Source organism: Pelodiscus sinensis, chromosome 6 (assembly GCF_052426305.1).
Source record: "Pelodiscus sinensis isolate ZL-2025 chromosome 6, ASM5242630v1, whole genome shotgun sequence".
Lineage (NCBI taxonomy): Eukaryota > Metazoa > Chordata > Testudines > Trionychidae > Pelodiscus > Pelodiscus sinensis.
This window is the reverse complement of record NC_143057.1, coordinates 102,196,728-102,215,551: the sequence shown is the minus strand read 5'-3', so window position 1 is coordinate 102,215,551 and position 18,824 is coordinate 102,196,728. Positions and strand designations below refer to the sequence as shown.

The 18,824-nt window shown below is 42.8% G+C and overlaps 1 non-coding gene across 1 annotated transcript; it reads right to left on the bottom strand.

Annotated features, from left to right (window-relative positions):
• Positions 1-17,690: 17,690 nt before the first annotated feature.
• Positions 17,691-17,763, bottom strand: LOC149524195 (small nucleolar RNA SNORD36). Its single transcript, XR_016349991.1, has one exon. It is a non-coding gene; the product is annotated as a small nucleolar RNA SNORD36 (small nucleolar RNA).
• Positions 17,764-18,824: the final 1,061 nt, after the last annotated feature.

Here is an 18,824-nt window from a genome sequence, read left to right as displayed (position 1 = left end):
TATACGTTAATTAATTCACTTTCACATAGAATAATATAGGGTCTAACATTAGCTAATGCACAAGCATTTCAATGTAGGCCCATCCATCTATGTAGCAGCATCCAGTGAGAATTATATAAAGATAAAACAATCCTTGTCAAAACCAATACAATAAAAATAGCATGGACTACAAAGTTAACTGGGGTCATCCTAACGAAGCCCATCCTGTCTCATTATAGTCCACATCTGAAACCACTAAGTTATCTGTTCTGTACTGTGCTGTACTACAAAGGTGCTAAATTACAGGGATCAAATTAACACTCTATACATTCATAATACATTTTCTCTGAAGTAGCCCCTGCATAAATGTTCAAAGAATATTTGCTTTGAAAAGGTGTTTGGGGATAACGGTAATATTATTGTTGAACACAGCAGTACCGTGATAGCAAACAGACACATTGCAACATGTCGTGTTTTGACAGATATGTGTTGGGCCACGTTATGCAGTCTCATTGACTATATTCGAGATCCCTGAGTGTGTAAATCTGAGTAGAATTTGTTCAGTTGTTTCGAAATTACATTGTGATGAAAATTAATGGGAAATATAGTGATACTATTCACCATCAGGATGAAAATATAAAATCTTACCAATGATGAAACAGCTATGGGTGTACACAACTGGTGATTGAATTAATACATACAAGACATAGTGAGTTTAGAACATAACCTTGTTTATATTATTTTATTAAAATTGGACAAATTTAGTCATGGTTCAAAACTAATTTTAAAGCGATATTCACCAGGTGTTATTTTTTAACTCTAATATAAAAATTGTCCCTAATCTCAGAGCCATGATATGGCCCAAGGTTATTTTATGACACTTTTTATTGCATTAAGAATAAAATCTGAGAAGCATGATTCAGCTTTCTGTTGACTAACTCTAAATTACAACAATCAAACTTTTAGAAACATTTGCTACTAATTTATGAGAGAGTTTCCCCCCTTCATTAAATGACCTTAAATACCAAAAGCAATTATTTTTGCAAATATTTACCTTTCTAATAAAGCTATATCCAAGTATCATCCATTTGATACAAAACATCTGTAACTCTTTGAACTTCATTCCTATTGCATATTTCATACCATTGTAACCTAATCTATTGTTTGTTTTGAAAGCATTAATTGTTACTGAAGTTAGAATCAACAGAATAGCAACCCTTAAAGGGCCCAATCCTGTAATTATGGTGCCTCAAAAAATGGATAATAACTTTGAATTATATAGCTGTTATTTCCATGTAGTCACTGTGAACTACAGAAAGACAAACATCATGGGAAGGGAAAATAAATATTACAGAGATTATATAATAATTTCTCTTGGTCCCCTTGAAATCTGTATATCTATCAAGCTTTGAATTAACAGCTGTTCATTTGTAATAACAGAGTTTATTTTGAAACTAGATCATTAGTCAGGTTTGTATGAAAATGAAGAAAACATAAATGTCTGAATAAAAAAAGGCTGTTATTGTTATTTTTTACTTGAATAATAAACCAGAGAAGTATACTGCTTAAAAATGGGATAGGACTAAGAGTTTATTGTTTAAATCCTTTTTTTCTTATTCGTTTTAGTACCTGCTCCTATTTCTTATATTCAGCATTTAGAAAAACAAACCAAGCAAAAAGAAACTAGAGTAATGGAATCTGAAGGTTAGTTACAGAAGTCACTATATTGGGTGTGGGAGCTGCCATATTTTGGAGACACAACTGTGCCGATTGAATTGTTTCACCTGTTTAACCAAGCTTTAGAAAGCAAAATTATAGAGCTAAATGAGATGAAAGGCATACGTTTTCAGACAATAAGAAATACAGATCAGAAGGGCTCTTCCAACTTATCTGATGTGGATAATATGTTTAATTGTTAATGTTTAGAATAAACATCTGTTGCATATATGGATTTTCCTTTAAGGCTTAATGTCAAGTGCACTGATTATGATTAGGGCCGGCTCTTGTACAACCTCTCTTGTAGACTGAGACTACTCACCTGAGTAAGGCTTTGAAGGATCAAGTCCTCAAAGTTTAATGTTTAATTTGAATAGTTTAATTTAAATAGCTCAGTGGAATGCAATCCCTTCAAATCCTTGCACATATGTAAATGATACTTCACCATCAGCAAACTGTTTCATTGATGTTGGGACTGGGAGAAAACTTTTAAAGAAAATAAATAATCAAGGAATGCTACTTTTCTAAGCAACTTTATAATGTTATATTAAAAACTAAACATTAAAAATCACAGCAATATGTGTCTCGGTTCATTATCACTTTCTTATTGTAAATTTTAAATGTCATATTTAAGGAACACAGTTCAACATATTCATGCTTCAAGCTAAAAATGAAGTACATCACGGAAATATGTAATGAAATACGTTTACTGCAGCTCTAACATTTGTTGCTATACTTTGTGCTTTCCGAATCCTTACTTTATCTAAGAAACAATTGGCAGATTTCTTACATATACATTTCTTTCCTATTTTCTTTTTGAAGCTTCTGCTTCTACATTTCCAGTCAATATATCCGTTAAACAGTCAGTGAGCTAATTATTATGGTATCTTTGCAACAGTCCCACTAAACTTTTATCTTTCCAGTGGTTGTTTACAAGTTTTTGCTAATGAGAAATTAGAACAGCAGTTACTGCTTGCTCTTTCTGTTATTTTTCCCTTTTCCTGAGTTTTGAACTGGGGAAGGGGACTACTATAAAAAGATATGAAAAGCTTTAACATACTCACCCTGCAAGGCAGAAGGTATGGGAGATCACAGCTGTCTATCTCTTGGATCTGGATCTTATTAATGTCATTCAGCACTGACTCCTCTGTAGCTGTAGGCTGGACTCTTCCTGCTGTTAATAGGCCTCAATCTGGTGAATTTCAGCTCAAACTTTCTTCAACTAAGTAAACTCAGTGCTACTCAGAAGTTTTCTCCAGAGTGTAAGAGTACAACAAATGCCATAGTGTTAGTACAATAATCCTGTGGAGCTGTTTGATGTCTGCAAATTGACTTAAGTGCTAAAATATATCATTTGGGGGATGCCCCCTCCTCCCAGCCATAACCTGCCCTCTTAAACGGAGCATAAAGTTCTGCAGACTACAGTGTTGTTGAGATGAGGCTTGGCTGTAGTTTCTTATTGTCCTGTAATCCTTCTTGCTATCTGAACCATATCAAGGCCTGCCTTGCCTACCTAACCTATACTCATTATTTTTCAAGTGAATGGAATAGGACAGAAAAAAATTTAAGAGGAGTGTTAAATACCTGCAGTTTATAATATAATAAACTGGCTTTTGAACTCTTTCTCTTTGTTATATTTCAGGTATTATTAAAAAGAGAGGCCCTTTGCAGGAAATATGTTCACGGTAAATCTGATACCTTTCTGTTGTAGCAAACATTATACTAAGAAGACACACCAAACCTGAGGACATTTCTTCACTAAATATCATATTACATTTGCATCTAGTTAGCTGGCTTACAAATGTGCTTTGAATGTATCATTTTTAATATCCAGAACATAAGAATGGTCAGACTGGGTCAGACCAAAGGTCCATCTAGCCCAGTATTCTGTCTGCCAACAGCATACCCCAGAGAGAGGGAACACAACAGGGAATCCTCACGTGATCCCTCCCCTGTCACCTACCTCCAGTGAAACAGAGGCTAGGGACACCATTCCTACCTATCCTGGCTAATAGCCATTGATGGACCTAATCTCCATGAATCTATCTAGCTCTTTTTTTAACCCTGTTAAAGTTCTATCCTTCACCGCATCCTCTGGCAAGGAGTTCCATAGATTGGCTGTACGCTGAGTGAAGAAAAACTTCCTTTTGTTTATTTTAAACCTGCTGTCTATTAATTTCATGTGGTGACCCCTAGCTTTTTTATTGTGGGACTAAATAAATAACTTTTCCTTATCCACTTTTCTCATACCAGTCATGATTTTATTGACCTTTATCATATTTCCCTTAGTCTCCACCTTCCGAAGCTGAAAAGTTCAAGCCTTTTTAATCTCGCTTCATATGGGACCAAACCCCTAATCATTTTTGTTGTCCTTTTCTGAAACTTTTTTCAATGCCAATATATCACTTTTCAGATGAGGCGAGCACATCTGTACGCAGTATTCAGGATGTGCACATACCATGGTTTTCTATAGATGCAATAAGATGTTTTCTGTCTTATTCTCTATCCCTTTTTTAATGACCCCCAACATTCAATTTGCTTTTTTGACTGCCGCTGTATACTGAGTCCATGTTTTCAGAGAACTATCCACAATGAAGGTTATTTGGCTTTTTTTAGCTTTAAAACTTAGGACAGCCATCAACTCAGAGCTGCTTCATAGGACTGTCTGCCTCGGAGACCTGCATACCATTTGCGGGGCTCAGTTTTCTGAACTGCGGTGGAGCACTCAACGGGACTCACATCCCGATCCGCACACCACCTCATCGAGTAGCACAGTATATTAATAGAAAGGGCTACTTTTTGATGATGCTGCAGGCCCTGGTCGACCACTGAGGACAATTCACAGACATTTGTGTCGGGTGGTCAGGCTGGGCATACTATGCCCAGATATTCCAGAACTCATACCTGTACCGCAGGCTGGGGCATTCTTTCCGGAGAGAAACTATGCAGTCGGGGATGTGCAAATGCCTATGTGCATCGTGGCTGACGCGGCATACCCCCTTATGCCCTGGCTCATGAAGCCTTTCACAGGATACTTGGATGCAAGCCGGGTACTCTTTAACTCCCAAATGAATTGGGCTCACTTCCAGGTGGAGTGTGACTTTGGCCATCTGAAGGGCAGATTTAGATGCCTGCTCACTCGGCTGTACATGGGGGAACACAACATCCCTGATGTGGTTGCTGTGTGCTGCACAACTAATAGAGAGGAAAGGGGAGGCCTTCCTCCCTGTGTGGGGGACACGGGCTGATGTGGAGGGAAGGCACTCTGAGCAGCGCTGGACAGCTGCCATCTGGCAAGCCCACCAGTTGGGATTGCGCATTTGAGAAGCCTTGAGGGAGTAATTCTCCCAAGGAGGCCGATGATTTTCCCCAGGGCCTTCTAAATGTGGGATTGCCCCATGCCCCTGGTGCCTTCCTCCCCAAAACTCCTCCCGGCCCCACATTCACACATTGTACGCATTCATCACACACTGACAACAGACAGGTGTTGAAAAAATGTTTACAGTTTATTTCACTGTTGGTTTTTAAAAAAACTAAACTACTTTTGTCAGAAAAATAAAGTGTTTGTAAACAAAGTAAAATGCTTCCCTTCAGTGACTCTCACAGGTTGGAAGGAGGAATGCCAACCTGGAAGGGGGGAGGGAGGTTCAGGGCTGAGGGTGCTGCCTTGATGATGAGCCCCTGGCACTTTGGCTGCGGAGGCCTTCTCACAGACAGCCGCACATGTGGACTGGGACAGTAGGGGGCTGGGCAGGAGGTGGGGCTGTAACTGGGTCTGGGATGTCAGGGGCTGGGGGGGGAGGGGCAGGCTGAGCAGGAGGAGTAGGACCAGGCACAGGACCGGGCAAAGCCATGGCCTCCTGCATAGCAGCACAGATCTCAGTGTGCTGCTGGACAAACTTGTATAACAAGTGCCTGTGCCCTTCTGCCTCCATCCTCCAGTTCATTGTGTCCTGCATCCCTTGCAGGACCGAGATGTGCTGGTGCCCCAGGTCCAAATACGTGCACCAGTGCTGACGGGTTCCCTGCAGCCATCTGGGTGGTGGGGAAGGTGTGGTGCTCCCCTGCTGGTCAGCTGGTCTGGCTGTGGAGGACAAGAGGGAAAAGTCATCAGTCATGCATACTCACACTTTCCCCAAGAGAGCAGGCCCTCCTTCTTCTCAGCAGTCAGTGCCTGCTCTAAGGTCAGAGGATGCTCACGTGTGTCTCAGTAAGGCATGGTGTGGCCTGGCCAGCAGCCACGGCCTCTCTGGAGCCCAGAAAGTGTGCAAGCCACCATCCTGGCCCCTCCTCAGACGCACCCCATGGCCAAGCAGCATAGACAAGTGTCAGGCCACAGTTGGGGTTCCTGCAGGTTGCTGAGAGGCCTGAAGCTGTGTGGCAATCCCAGCATCCCCAACCCATGCCTGCACTTGGCATCACTGCCTACAGGAGCAGGTGGTACCTCGCAGCCATGAGGGTGCAGGGGTAGGACGGCCCTCCCTGAGGTTAGCCATGTGTGTGCCCCCCCAGGCTGTGATCAGCATGACATGTCACAGCACTGCACCGTCTACTTTGCTCCCGACTGTCCTGCCCTGTTTGTGTTGGACCATCACAGTACTCACCTGATGTTCCCTCCCCAGTGTCCAAAGTTGTCTGGGAGGCCTCCTGAGTGTGAGCGTCTGGCTCCTGGGTCAGGGTCACTGTGCTCCTGGTGATGTCTTCCTCCTTCTCCTCCTTTTGGAGCTGCTGGTCCTCTGCTGGGGTCTCACCCTGGAGTTGCAGCCGCTGCTGCACAGGGGTCTCCAAGCCAGACTCCACAACCCTCTTGGGAGGCAGGGGTTCCCCTGTCCCTAGGATCCGGTCCAGGTGCTCGTAGTAGGCACAGGAGTGTGCCATTTCCCCAGAGAGGGAGCTACGCTCACGGGCCCTAATGTACCCCTGCCGCAGCTCCTTGACCTTGGCTCTGACCTGGTCTAAGGTAAGGGGGTGGTGGCCTTTCCGTGCCAGGCCATCAGCCATTCTGGCATAGATGTCCGCGTTCCTCTGCTTGTACTGTGGGGCCTGAAGAGCCTCCTCCTTGGACCAGAGATCCAAGAGGGCTTTTATCTCGGGCCCAGACCAGGATGGTGCTCGGCATTTGGTGCCCCTGTCTTCCTGCAGGGATGTGTCCCTAAAGGGCCAGGGGGGTGTTGCGGGTCTTGTCCCTGGGACATGGCTCCAAGTGGCCCTACCGGGAAGAGCTGCACAGTCAGGGTCCTGGCTGGAGCTGGCTTGCTGCCCGAATGCTAATTCTGGGTCCCTGTGCCTTTTAAAGATGGCTGCAGGCAGGAACAATAGAGTTGAAAGCTGTGGCAGGAGTGTCCACCAGGGTTTCTTCCTGGAGGCCTTTATTGTCGACATAAATTCTTCCCCACATCCACACTTACCTTTTGTCAAAATAACTCTGTTGACAAAGGCTTTATTCCTTGTAAAATGAGGTTTACCGCCGTCAACAAAACTGCCATGTAGTCAACTTACAGTCCACTTTTGTTGACACAACTCTGTAGTCTAGACACACCCTTAGAGTTGGACAGATGACCAAGGAGGAGTATAAATATATTGCTTGAGAATGCAGGGCAGTAATCAGGTAGGTGAAAGCGCAATTGGAATTGCAGCTAGCAAGGGATGTGAAGGGAAACAAGAAAGGTTTCAACAGGCATTTTAGCAATAAGAGGGTGATCAGGAAGGGAGTGGGACCCTTACTGGATGAGGGAGGTAACCTAGTGACAGATGATGTGGGAAAAGCTGAAGTTCCCAATGCTTTCTTTGCCTCTGCCTTCACGGACAAGGTCAGCTCCCAGACTACTGCACTAGGCAATACAGTATGGGAAGGAGGTGGGCAGTCTTCAGTTGAGAGAACAGGTTAAGGGTTATTTAGAAAAGCTAGACATACACAAATCCATGAGTCTGGATTTAATGCATCTAAGAGTACTGAGGGAGTTGGCAGATGTAATTGCAGAGCCTTTGGCCATTATCTTTGAAAACTCTTGGAGATTGGGAGAAGTCCCAGATGACTGGGGATGGGGGGAAGAGTGTGGCCTACCAAATCTGCAGCACTACTTTCTGAAGCATCCCAGTTTTGCCTTGGAAGTCTTCAGTCCAAGATTTTATTAGACTTAGGTATACTTTGCTTGTGAGAGGACAAAATCCCAATTTAAGATGGAGGTACCATGGGGGCTGACATATTTTGGGGACACAATTTATTTTCTGCTGAAATCCCCCCAAGACAAGAAAAATGTGGGGGTGGGAGGGTGGGATTGGGAGTCTGCAGTGAGTGCCAAACCAATATCACAAATGATACCCACATATATATAACGGCTCTATTTTAACTTTCACTAATTATGTAATAATTACACTTTAATTGCATTTGTTCTGATAGCTCATGAGTCTGGAAATTTTTTAACCACTTATTAGAACCTTTTGCCAACATTCACAAACCACCTGATTAGCTGGAAAATGTAATCTTCCCAGTTCCTGCTTTAAAAAAAAAAGAAAAAGAAAAAGAAAAATATGCTTAGAAAAAAAAGATGATTGAAACTTTTTTAACCAAATTTTATATTGCATGCCTTTTTAAATTAAAAATCTCATCTGATTTGTGATTCATAAAGAAATAAATGTCTCCCTATCTCTATCTGATTTTCTGACTAGCTCCCAATGTGGCCTGTAGGTGTGTACACAGTAGAGAAGGCTAGGAGAACTGCCAGCTATAAGCCAGAGGTGGGATTCAGGAGAGGTTGAAAAGCAAAGTTTGCTCTGTTTTTGAAAATGCATTTTGGTTAATTCAGTCATGGTTTAATGGGGCTTGATCAGAGTCAATGCCTGCTCCAACTGCTGTTAAATAAGTATGAAGTACTTACATACATCTATGTAATGCACATACATCTTTGTAGTGATATGACTTGTTGGTTGAGGTATTTGTTCATAATATTATATGGGAATCTCTAATGAAGAATAGAGCGACTCTTTTCCAGAGTATTTATAATGTTATGAAAATTGTCTTTTTTATTACCAACAATAAAAATCTCCAACTGCACAACCAAAAAGCAATAGAACAACATTTTCCAAAATGGTGTGTAATCTTAGAGAACATTTTCAAAGGCACAAAGGCACAGAATTCAGGTGCCCATCTCCTATTCATGCCTTTGATAAGCACTCTGTAGTTCCTTAGCTTAGGCACTTAAATTGGTGGCTTGACTGACTTCACCCATTTCTACATTCATTTTTTAATTGTTGGATTGTTTCAGCAACATTGAGTCTTCGCTGACAAATTCTCTCTCAGGCTGAGATCAGCTGAGCACTAAAAAGCTTTGCAGAAGGCAGCTGTATGCATCCATGTACTCCTGCCAATGGACTCTTTCAGCAGTGAAGGAGGAGAAGCTATTGACAAAGGCATGATGAAAGAGGATACATTGGAGGAAAAGAAAAAAGGGATTAGTTAGAAGGAAGTGATGGGAGTAAAAGACAAGATGGGGGCAATAAAAACTTGTGATGGGGAGAGTTGCCACTTGATATAAACACTAAAATATGCTTTGGGCATGTGACCTAGTGGTTAGAGCACTCCTTTGGGAAGAAGATGCAGATTCCTGTTTCTGTGAATATTTAATTATTTATACATAATGGAAAAGCTTTTTCTGGAGATACTGTATTCCTGCTCCAGCTGTTTTTGTGTCCTCTGAGAATGCTTACCAGATTGGGCAGCACAGGTAAGATAGGCAGGGGCGCACTGCATGAAGATCCTGCTGAAGATTACATGTGAATCTAGAATACAGGAGGCTGGATGCTAACATTAACACTACAGTGTCATGCCTGCTAGAAGGCTTTTGTAGGCTTCTATAGGTTTTTAACAGTGGAAATGTAGACACCCAGGGGCTTTATCGTCTCAGGGTGCATCTACACAGCATGGTTTAACTCAAAGTAAGCTACACAAATTGAGCTACATCAATAGCATAGCTTATTTCAAAATAGCTTATTTCAAAATTGGGAGAGTCTACGTCGCTCCTATTTCAAAATAGAGCAGACTTCCTCCAACTTCCCTTCTTGTATAATGAGGGTTACAGGAGTTGAAGTAAGAAGTCCTCCAGCTTGATAGTATTTTGATATTTTTTTGAAATAACTGCCTGCTGTGTAGATGCGGACTAAGTTATTTTGAAATAACGTTAGTTCTTTCAAAATAATGTTGCCGTGAAAATGTAGCCTTAGTGGTGCCTCAATGTTTAACTTAGTCATGTAAAGTGGCAGTTTGGTATTTAAGTCCTTTTCTGGATCTAGCTCCAGTTTTCTGAAGGTGTATAAATAGGGTTATAAATGCACATGTCTGAAAATGTGGATCTTAATAATTTCTGTGCTTCAGATTTGCCCCTACATAAAACAAGGTTGATAATGGTATTTCCCTTATATGGTAAGTACCTTTGAGAACCTGGGAGGAAAGATGCTTTAAAAACAAAGGGGCTGTGTCTACACTTGCATGAATTTCCGGAAATGCTTAAAACGGAATACTATTCCGTTTTCAGTTTTTCCGGAAAAGGAGCATCTACATTGGCAGGCTGCTTTTCCGGAAAAGCCCTTTTCCCGGAAAAGCGTCTGTGGCCAATGTAGATGCGCTTTTCCAGAAAAGAGCCCCGATTGCCATTTTTGCGATCGGGGCTTTTTTCCGGAAAAGACTACTGGGCTGTCTACACTGGCCCTTTTCCGGAACAATGTTCCGGAATAAAGACTTATGCCCGAGTGGGAGCAGAATAGTTTTTCCAGAATAGCAGCTGATTTTGTACAGTAGAGCGTCGTTGCTTTTCCGGAAATTCAAGGGCCAGTGTAGACAGCTCGCAGCTTATTCCGGAAAATCAGTGTCACGGTGTCTACACTGGGCCACTTATTCCGGAAAATCAGCCGCTTTTCCGGAATAAGCTGCGAGCTGTCTACACTGGCCCTTGAATTTCCAGAAAGGCAACGACGCTCTACTGTACAAAATCAGCCACTATTCCGGAAAATCTATTCTGCTCCCGCTCGGGCATAAGTCCTTATTCCGGAACACTGTTCTGGAAAAGGGCCAGTGTAGACAGCCCAGTAGTCTTTTCCGGAAAAGCGCGTCTATATTGGCCACAGACGCTTTTTCGGAAAAAGGGCTTTTCCAGAAAAGCAGCCTGCCAATGTAGACGCTCCTTTTCTGGAAAAACTGAAAACGGAATAGTATTCCGTTTTAAGCAGTTCTGGAAATTCATGCCAGTGTAGACACAGCCAAAGTGTTAGCAGTTATGCTAAGATAAAGTCTGCTCTAAGTTGCATCAGTGTAATCCAGAGTAATAGGACTGACTTCCATTGCCCATGCTGAGGGTCAACACAGTGCCATTGGGATTTCAAACGCCATTCATAATCATTGTTGTTAAAACATCAAAATAAATTATGAAAATGAGGAACTGAGTGCTGGCGAGAGGTGAGCGATCTAGAAAAGTGTCACACTGCCTTTTTCTTGTAGCTGTCTCACTTCACCTCTACTCTTGACCTGGACTGCCCTGACCTGAATGCGCTAGTCCTGGAATTCTATGGAACAGTGGTAGGAAGCTGTGCCAAACTGTGTGATGTGTTTGTGCTCTGAATAACTAAATTCCCTCTAGGATCTAGACTGAAACCACTGCATTTGTTTGAACTTCAGTACAAATGACTTTTTTTGCAGTTATTTGGCACCATGTAAAAAAATATAAGGTCAAATTCAGCTCTAATGTTGCAATTGAACTGATTTCAATGGAATTGTGCCCATCTATACCAGAACTGAGTTTGGCTCATCTGGATCTGTTTACTGAATACTCTGCTAAATGTTCAATTCCTTTCACAGTGTTTTAGTTATACGATTGCCACTGAATTTAGTGGGAGTTATGTGGTTAAGATCCTGTCAAAGTTATGAAATAATAGAAATCGTGGCTGGGCTTTGTACACCACCAAGCACAGTGAACTTCTGATTCTAATTAGGGCAGGGGAATCTTGAGCAGGAGTAAAGTGGTTATTTAATCTTTCTATTTAGCATTGATGTAACTGTTGCTGGAATATAGTGTTCAATACTGGTGTCCACCATTCAAGAGAGATGCTGATAAGTTGGAGAGGGTTCAGAGAAGAGTTATGAAAGTGATTAAAGTAGTAGGCAACATGCCTTAGAGTGATAGACTCAAGGAGTCCAATATATTTAGCTTAATGAAGAGAAGGTGAAGGGGTGGGCTTGATTGGTCTATAAGTATCTACATTGGGATCAAATATTGAATAATGGGCTCTTCAATCTTGCAGAGAAAGGTATAACATGATCAAATGGCTAGAACTTGAAGCTAGACAAGTTCAGAATGGAAGTAAGTTGTATGTTTTTAACAGTGAGAGTAATTAACCATTGTTTACAATTGTGGTGGATTCTCCATCAGGCAATTTTTAAATCAAGATTTCATGTTTTTTCTATAAAATATGCTAAGAATTATGCTGGGGGAAGTTCTACAGCAGGGCTGGGCCTGGGGGCCAGATGCCCCCCCCCCCCCCCCAGCTTGCCTGGATACTGCTTCCAAAGCTCAGGGTTCCCGCTCAGCACTGGGGATCCCACAAGGGTGCTCCAGCCTTCCTCTCTCCCTCTGTTATCCTCCTGTGGGGCTGGAGCACACACAATCTATTAACCTGGGCCTGTCTAGGCTCTGGTGTTTGAGGGGTCTTTCTCAGTTGGGGGTCAGTAAAGGTTTGTTTTTGTTTTTTCTGAGGGGCAATGGCCCCCGACACAAAAAAGTTTCCCTACTCCTGTTCTATGGCCTGTGTGACACAGGAGGTCAGACTAGGTGATCACGATAGTCTCTTCTGGGATATGAAATGTTCACCAAAAGTATCTGGACAATGCAAGCTAAACACTGAACAGGGGATGTCTTTTGTTAGCCAGGTTCTATTGATGACCTTCCTCTGAGCCAAAAGGAAGTGGATGTGGGTGCTGGCTGGAATTACAGCTAATGCCCCAGGCTGGTCATTTTTTCCCTTCACAACTATAATATCTCTGATTCAGAAAAATCATTCTTAACATTCAGATTCATTTGGGCCTTAAAGCCTACCCTAGTACAGCGAGACCCTGAACCACCTCTGGTTGCTTCTGTCCTATAAATAATCTGGGATAGAGCCCAGCTTTTATCTCACAGCTTTGACCCTATGACTGGGGCAGGAAAGGGGACTGCAGAGCTTTACTAACTCATAAAGAGGACCAGAGGGTTGATTCCTCAGGCTAGCAGTCTCTTCTGATGCTGTTCCTTGCATGTCCTGATGGACATGCAATCTGCTATATCCTTTAAGGTGAAGCTGGCTGTGGCCTTCCCTGCTCCCTTTTCAGCATTCAGGTCCCCTGGGATGCAGGGACTGCTCCTGTGAATAGCTCTTTGGCAGCAGCACAAAGGGTAAAGTTCCTTGCGTGCCCCAGCCATCCAAGAGCTGCTCGAAGTTGGACTCTTAATTACTGTGGGGCATTCAGGGTATGTCTAGACTGCATCCTTCTGTCGGCAGAGGGATGCAGATTATGCAGGTTGACATTGAAAATGAAGCAGGGATTTAAATATCCCGTGCTTAATTTGCATAAAAAATGGCCACCGTTTTTGCCGACTCAGTATTTTGTCTAGAGGGGGATCTGTCGAGAAAGAAAGCCTTTCTTGCAGGAGGCATAAGGGATCTGTAACCTCATTGCAGGAGGCATAAGGGATCTGTCAAAAAAGGCTTTCTTTCTCAATAGATCCCCCTCTAAACTGATGCTTTTTGCCGACAAAGTGCTGAGTCGTCAAAAATAGCAGCCATTTTTGATGCAAATTAAGCACGGGATATTTAAATCCCTGCTTCATTTTCAATGTTGACCTCCCTAATCTGCATCCCTCTGCCGACAGAAGGATGCAGTCTAGATATACCCTGAAACTCTAGCTCTCAGTTCTGGGTCTCAGGCCATCTCTGATAAGAAATAGATTAGGATTTGAAAATCAGCAGCTTGTCTTTTTTTGTCACCTTGCTTTATCAGGAGTACCAGCTCCTGATCCCCATGGTTTCTGGCTCTGTTTGGACTTCTAATGGGAGCCAGGTGTAGTGGGGTGGAATGGCCACCCACTGAGCCGGAGGCGGAGGAACCCCTCGGGCGGCCATTTTGGGCCCGGCCTACCCCCGCCCCCTCACCTGACCGGAAGTCAAGGGGCGGGACTAGGACTATAAGAAGGCTGCCTGGGAGCTCAGTCAGGGCCCAGCCTCCGAAGGAGCCGGAGGCCCGGCTGGAACTCCTGCCTGGGGAGGCTAAGACCCGGGCTAGGCCGCCCTCAGCCACCTTCCCAGAGGCCGGCCAGGGCCTCCCTGCCCGGGCTACTAGGGCCTGGTCTGGCCCGCCAGCTGAACCACTCGCGGACCCAGAGGACGGGACCGAGCCGCTGGACCAGCTGGACCCCCGGTGGGTACGGGAACGCCGGGTCGGACAACCCCCGCGGGACACTACAGAGCCCCGACCTCTTGACCCCTGGATTGGGCCGCCGGCCCCTGCGGAGACGACGCGGGCTTCAACTCCCCGACAGGCCATTGGGGCTACAGGTACTGGGGAAGGGGAAAGGGGGAGACAAGAAGCGGCCCAGGGGGTAGCATGGGCTGAGAACAGCCCTAGGCCAGCAAGTTGCGGGCTGGAGCCCCTGCTGAACGGCTGCATCCAGGGCCCCTGGGCCGGGGCGCAGTGGAGTGGGTGGGCCTGCGCCCCCTGCCACCCACTAACCGGGTGGCAGTCTCCCACCCCCTTGCCACTGCTGCAGCTGCACTGCCTGCCCCGCTCGTGAACTAGGAGCTCCTACAGACCTGTGGGTTTGTTTGCGGCCCGCCTTGCATTGGAGCCTGGCCTCCAGTTGCTGCCCTGCCCTGCTCGAGGGCCTGGGCGTCCGTATGAGGGTTTTTGCACCCGGCCACGATCCGGATCGGACCTTTAAAGGGCCAGGACTCGGACTACTGTAAGGCACGGTGGAGCCATAGGACGGACTAGCCATCCACTGTACCAGGGCGGAGGACCCGCCTCCTAAAGGCCTGCCGGCCTACAACGAACTATCCCCCAGAAGGGGACAGCTTAGAGGCTATGGTTGTCACTGCCGAAGGGCAGTGACCAAAAGGGCGACGTGGCGACGAGAGCCACCCGCTACACAGGAGGGTAGGCTTTGGATCAAATGAAATCTGAGTCTTAAGAGTGATCTTTCTGAATCGGAGACATGACAGTCTGAGTGTATTTCATCTCCAGCTAATCTCTACAAGTTCTTTACAATGCATTATGTAATATGCATTTTTACTTTTATAGCTCTTCCTGAAGCTATAATATTCCTGTAAAGATAGTTCTGAAAATAAATAGCTAACAGACAAAGCTAACTGAAAGGGTGGGTTGAGCAGCTTGGAACTCTAGAATAATGCAAGCCTAAGGAAGAAGGCTTGGACTGCACTTTATTAACAAGCAAAAGAAAGATAACAAAATAAAGCCAAACTATAGGGCTACGTCTACATTGGCATCCCTTTCTGGAAAAGGAATTCTAATGAGATGAGTCAGAATTGCAAATCCGCGGGGGATTTAAATATCCCCCGCGGCATTTGCATTTACATGGCTGCCCCTTTTTTCCGGCTCGGGATTTTTGCCGGAGAAAAGCGCCAGTGTAGACGTGATTCTCCGGAAAATAAGCCCTTTTCCAGAGGATCCCTTATTCCTACTTGAAAGTTTCTTGCAGGACAGCAACCATGAGTGGGGTACAGAGAAGGGTTGGACATGCAGGTGGGATATTTACTCATGTTTTTTATGAACTCTGTGGTATTTTCCCAAATCAAAAGCAAGTTACTTCCCTCCTTTTATTAAATGTTTCTTTTCTGTGTTCAGACTCTGTGCCTGAACGTGGGGAAGTATTGTCTCTGGGAGGTGCCCAAGGTGATGTGTGATTTTCCTAAATTATCGGATGTGGGTTCAAGATGGTTCTGTTTTGGATCAATGGAAAGAAATCCCGAGATATTGAACTAGGTAATGGCTGCTGCTGGCTTCACCTGGCAGAAGGGTTACATATACATGTGCAAAGCTTTCAAATAATATTGAGAATTATCCTTCTCTAGTTAATGGTTTGGTTGGTGAACAATGACAACACACCTTCCATTTTTTGAATGATTCAGAAAACACTTACACAAGCCATCAAAGTTGCCAGATGGGTGAGAAAAAGTAGTTTCTTGTTTTGAATTTGCCATCTTTGGACTGGGAGATCTAATACGTTGTTATCTACTCATTGGTGTTAAGATACGACAAACATGCCCACATGTGTAGCCATAAATAACAGCAGCAGTTTAGCAAATTATCCAAACAGAATTATTTGTGAAGCGTGCGTGTATATTTATAACTTGCTGCTGAGTGTTTGTTCCAGCCAGTCTGTAGTGGATTTGAGTCTTATTACAGAATGTTGACTCTTTAGCTCTGGTTGTAGTGGTGCATGCTATAGCTCCGGTAGTCCCAGAAAAAATCTTGATATGTCTGTCAGACATTTAGCAGTGGGTTTTATTTTGTATCTGTAAAGTGGACTTGAGAACTTCAGACAGTCATAACTATCTAGTACTTTGAGTACAATAACAATGACTAATTGGCTTCTGTAGAACTGTAGAGATATGTTTGTGCAAGAATATAATTTACAGAGACTCCTTCATAAGAGACAGTATTATAAATATAGCAATTTTTAGATGTGCCTTTGAAGCAGAACCCATGGTAGCCATGTACTACAGTATGCCACAGAAAATCTTGTTTTTTTTAATAAAAAATATTATTTTCTCATTCACTGATTTGTTTAATGAACCCCAAGATCATTACAGAACAGCTTCAGGACCACTATGTGAACATGCCTACACAGGTGTACAAGGAATCACCCTCACTAGTCACAATGAAACCTGATTGCTGAACACAAGTAGCAAAGCCGACTAGATTAACACTCTCTAAAGCAGCAGGGTATGGGGGGAGGTGAGAGAAATCTTGGCCCCGATTGCCAGAAAATTGGCCTACCCATGGTGGATGCACCCTTTCAAAGTGTGTCAGATGCTGTTACAATGTACACTCTCCAGGATGAATTCTGAGTCAACCAAAATTCCTTCTGGGTCTTGTGATGCCATTTAGCTCAGTCTGTAGCCACCTCTAACAGACCGATGCCCTAACCTACTAAAATTTTTGATGCAATTTAACTTTGAGAACTACAGTTCTGAAGGGTCCTTTGGACTACTTACAGGGTAAAAAATGTTTGACTTAAAGTCAAGTACAATGTGTATCAATCACTTGTTTAAAGTAAAAAAAGAAAAATACTGTAACACACAAAGGCCAGTTACTACAGTTCTCACTCAGGTAAAAGACCTGTGAACTTCAGTGGGTGTTTTGCCTGAGTAATAACTAACTAAGGTGACCTGGAAATAGCTCTCTCATAGATTATATATAGTTTTTCTTCACTGGTAACTAGATATTTCTCTCCTCCTTCCCACTTTAAAATAAAGTGTAAGAATAAATAAATGTATTTCAGGCTGTTCATTAAATTTTACTTATCTATTTTCATATATTTCTAGCTTTACTTTTAACAATGGTGTGTGATTAAATTATTACTCAGGAAAATGTGTGTATTAAATATTATTATTATATTCAGTAACCCCACAAAGAAATTGTGTAAGAAATGAATCTGTTGGCTTCTATTTCTCTAACTCTCCATGTAGAACTATTCACCTTTATACACCTGCTTGCAAGACAGCACCTCATACAAGTGATTAAACTTGTGATGTTTCATGGAATACATACTAGTTTTTATTGTAAAACTAAAGGAAATTTATGAGTCATTGCAAACTTGGAATGTAATGCCAAACAAATGAGAACCAGACCACAAACAATGAATCCAAGTACATCATTATAGTGTGAGTAATGTGAACAACTTGCATAAACTATGGCTGAAACTCAGTTTTTAGCAAAAGACCATAACCTTATGATTGCATCAAGAACAGTTAAAAGCTCTTTAATCTGCATGTTGTCATTCAGGAAAGAGAATCTCATCAATCCAAATTGTAATCTTTAAGACTTGCAATTTTTCATTTTGATTTGATCCTGTTTTTCCTCTGACATGTGTCTTCGGCATTCTTTCTCATAAAAATGTCCTTTATTTAGCAGCTGTCCTCTCACAAAAGGGAAATAGGTGTAGGCAGTTGCCCCACAACTGATGCCTATATCTTCATTTCTTTATGTCCAATATTTATAGACAATGAACTACCCTGTATTAAATCGAATGTTTCTGTGCAGCACATTTTTTGTTTTACTAGTGGAATCTTCTCAGCTATCCTAACGTCAGTTTTTTCATTTACTTCTCCATTGGTCCCACTAAATGGTTCAAATTTTTCTAAAAATCTGACAACTTGTTTTGTACATGATTTTTGTATGTAACCTGGCTAATTTAGAAAGTGGCTTACTTCACATTCCCAGAGCCAAAGTCTGCCATTTTCACATTTGCCACCTTTTAACTCATCTTCTTTAAAGAATATCAAGAAATCTGATCTCACTACTCATCTGTCTCCCTAAGATTTCCCTAACATGTAACACAACTTCAGTCTGGAAGGACTTAACTTCAGTAAACAACATTATTTTGTGGAAATCACAATTCTCACAGGCCAACTTCAGTGAGATTTTACACAAGTGTTCTTGACACCTGCTTTATCCCAGTTACACTACTTGATTTCAGATATAAGGAGTTCATGACCCCTGGGTAATTCTTTGACAGAAAACAGGAATTGCTGTCTAAAATGCAGGAACATGCAATAAGTCTAGAAAAGAGGCTGGATACTTTTAATTATTTTACTGCCACAAATACACATACCAAACTATTAGATTAGTGGCTAGCAGAACGAGTCCTGGCGCTGTTGCCACTAATGATGTTTTTAGATAAGCTTTCTTTTTTTACTGGTGACAAAGCTCGTATATATTATATCATCTAGATAAGTTAAAAATAACTTGGCTGCTAACTACATTGCTACTTCAGATGAGCTAAGTACATCCTGACAGTTTATCTGTCATGGCTTAAGATGCTGAGGGCTACTGATAAAATCAGTTTTGACTAATAAACTAGACATTT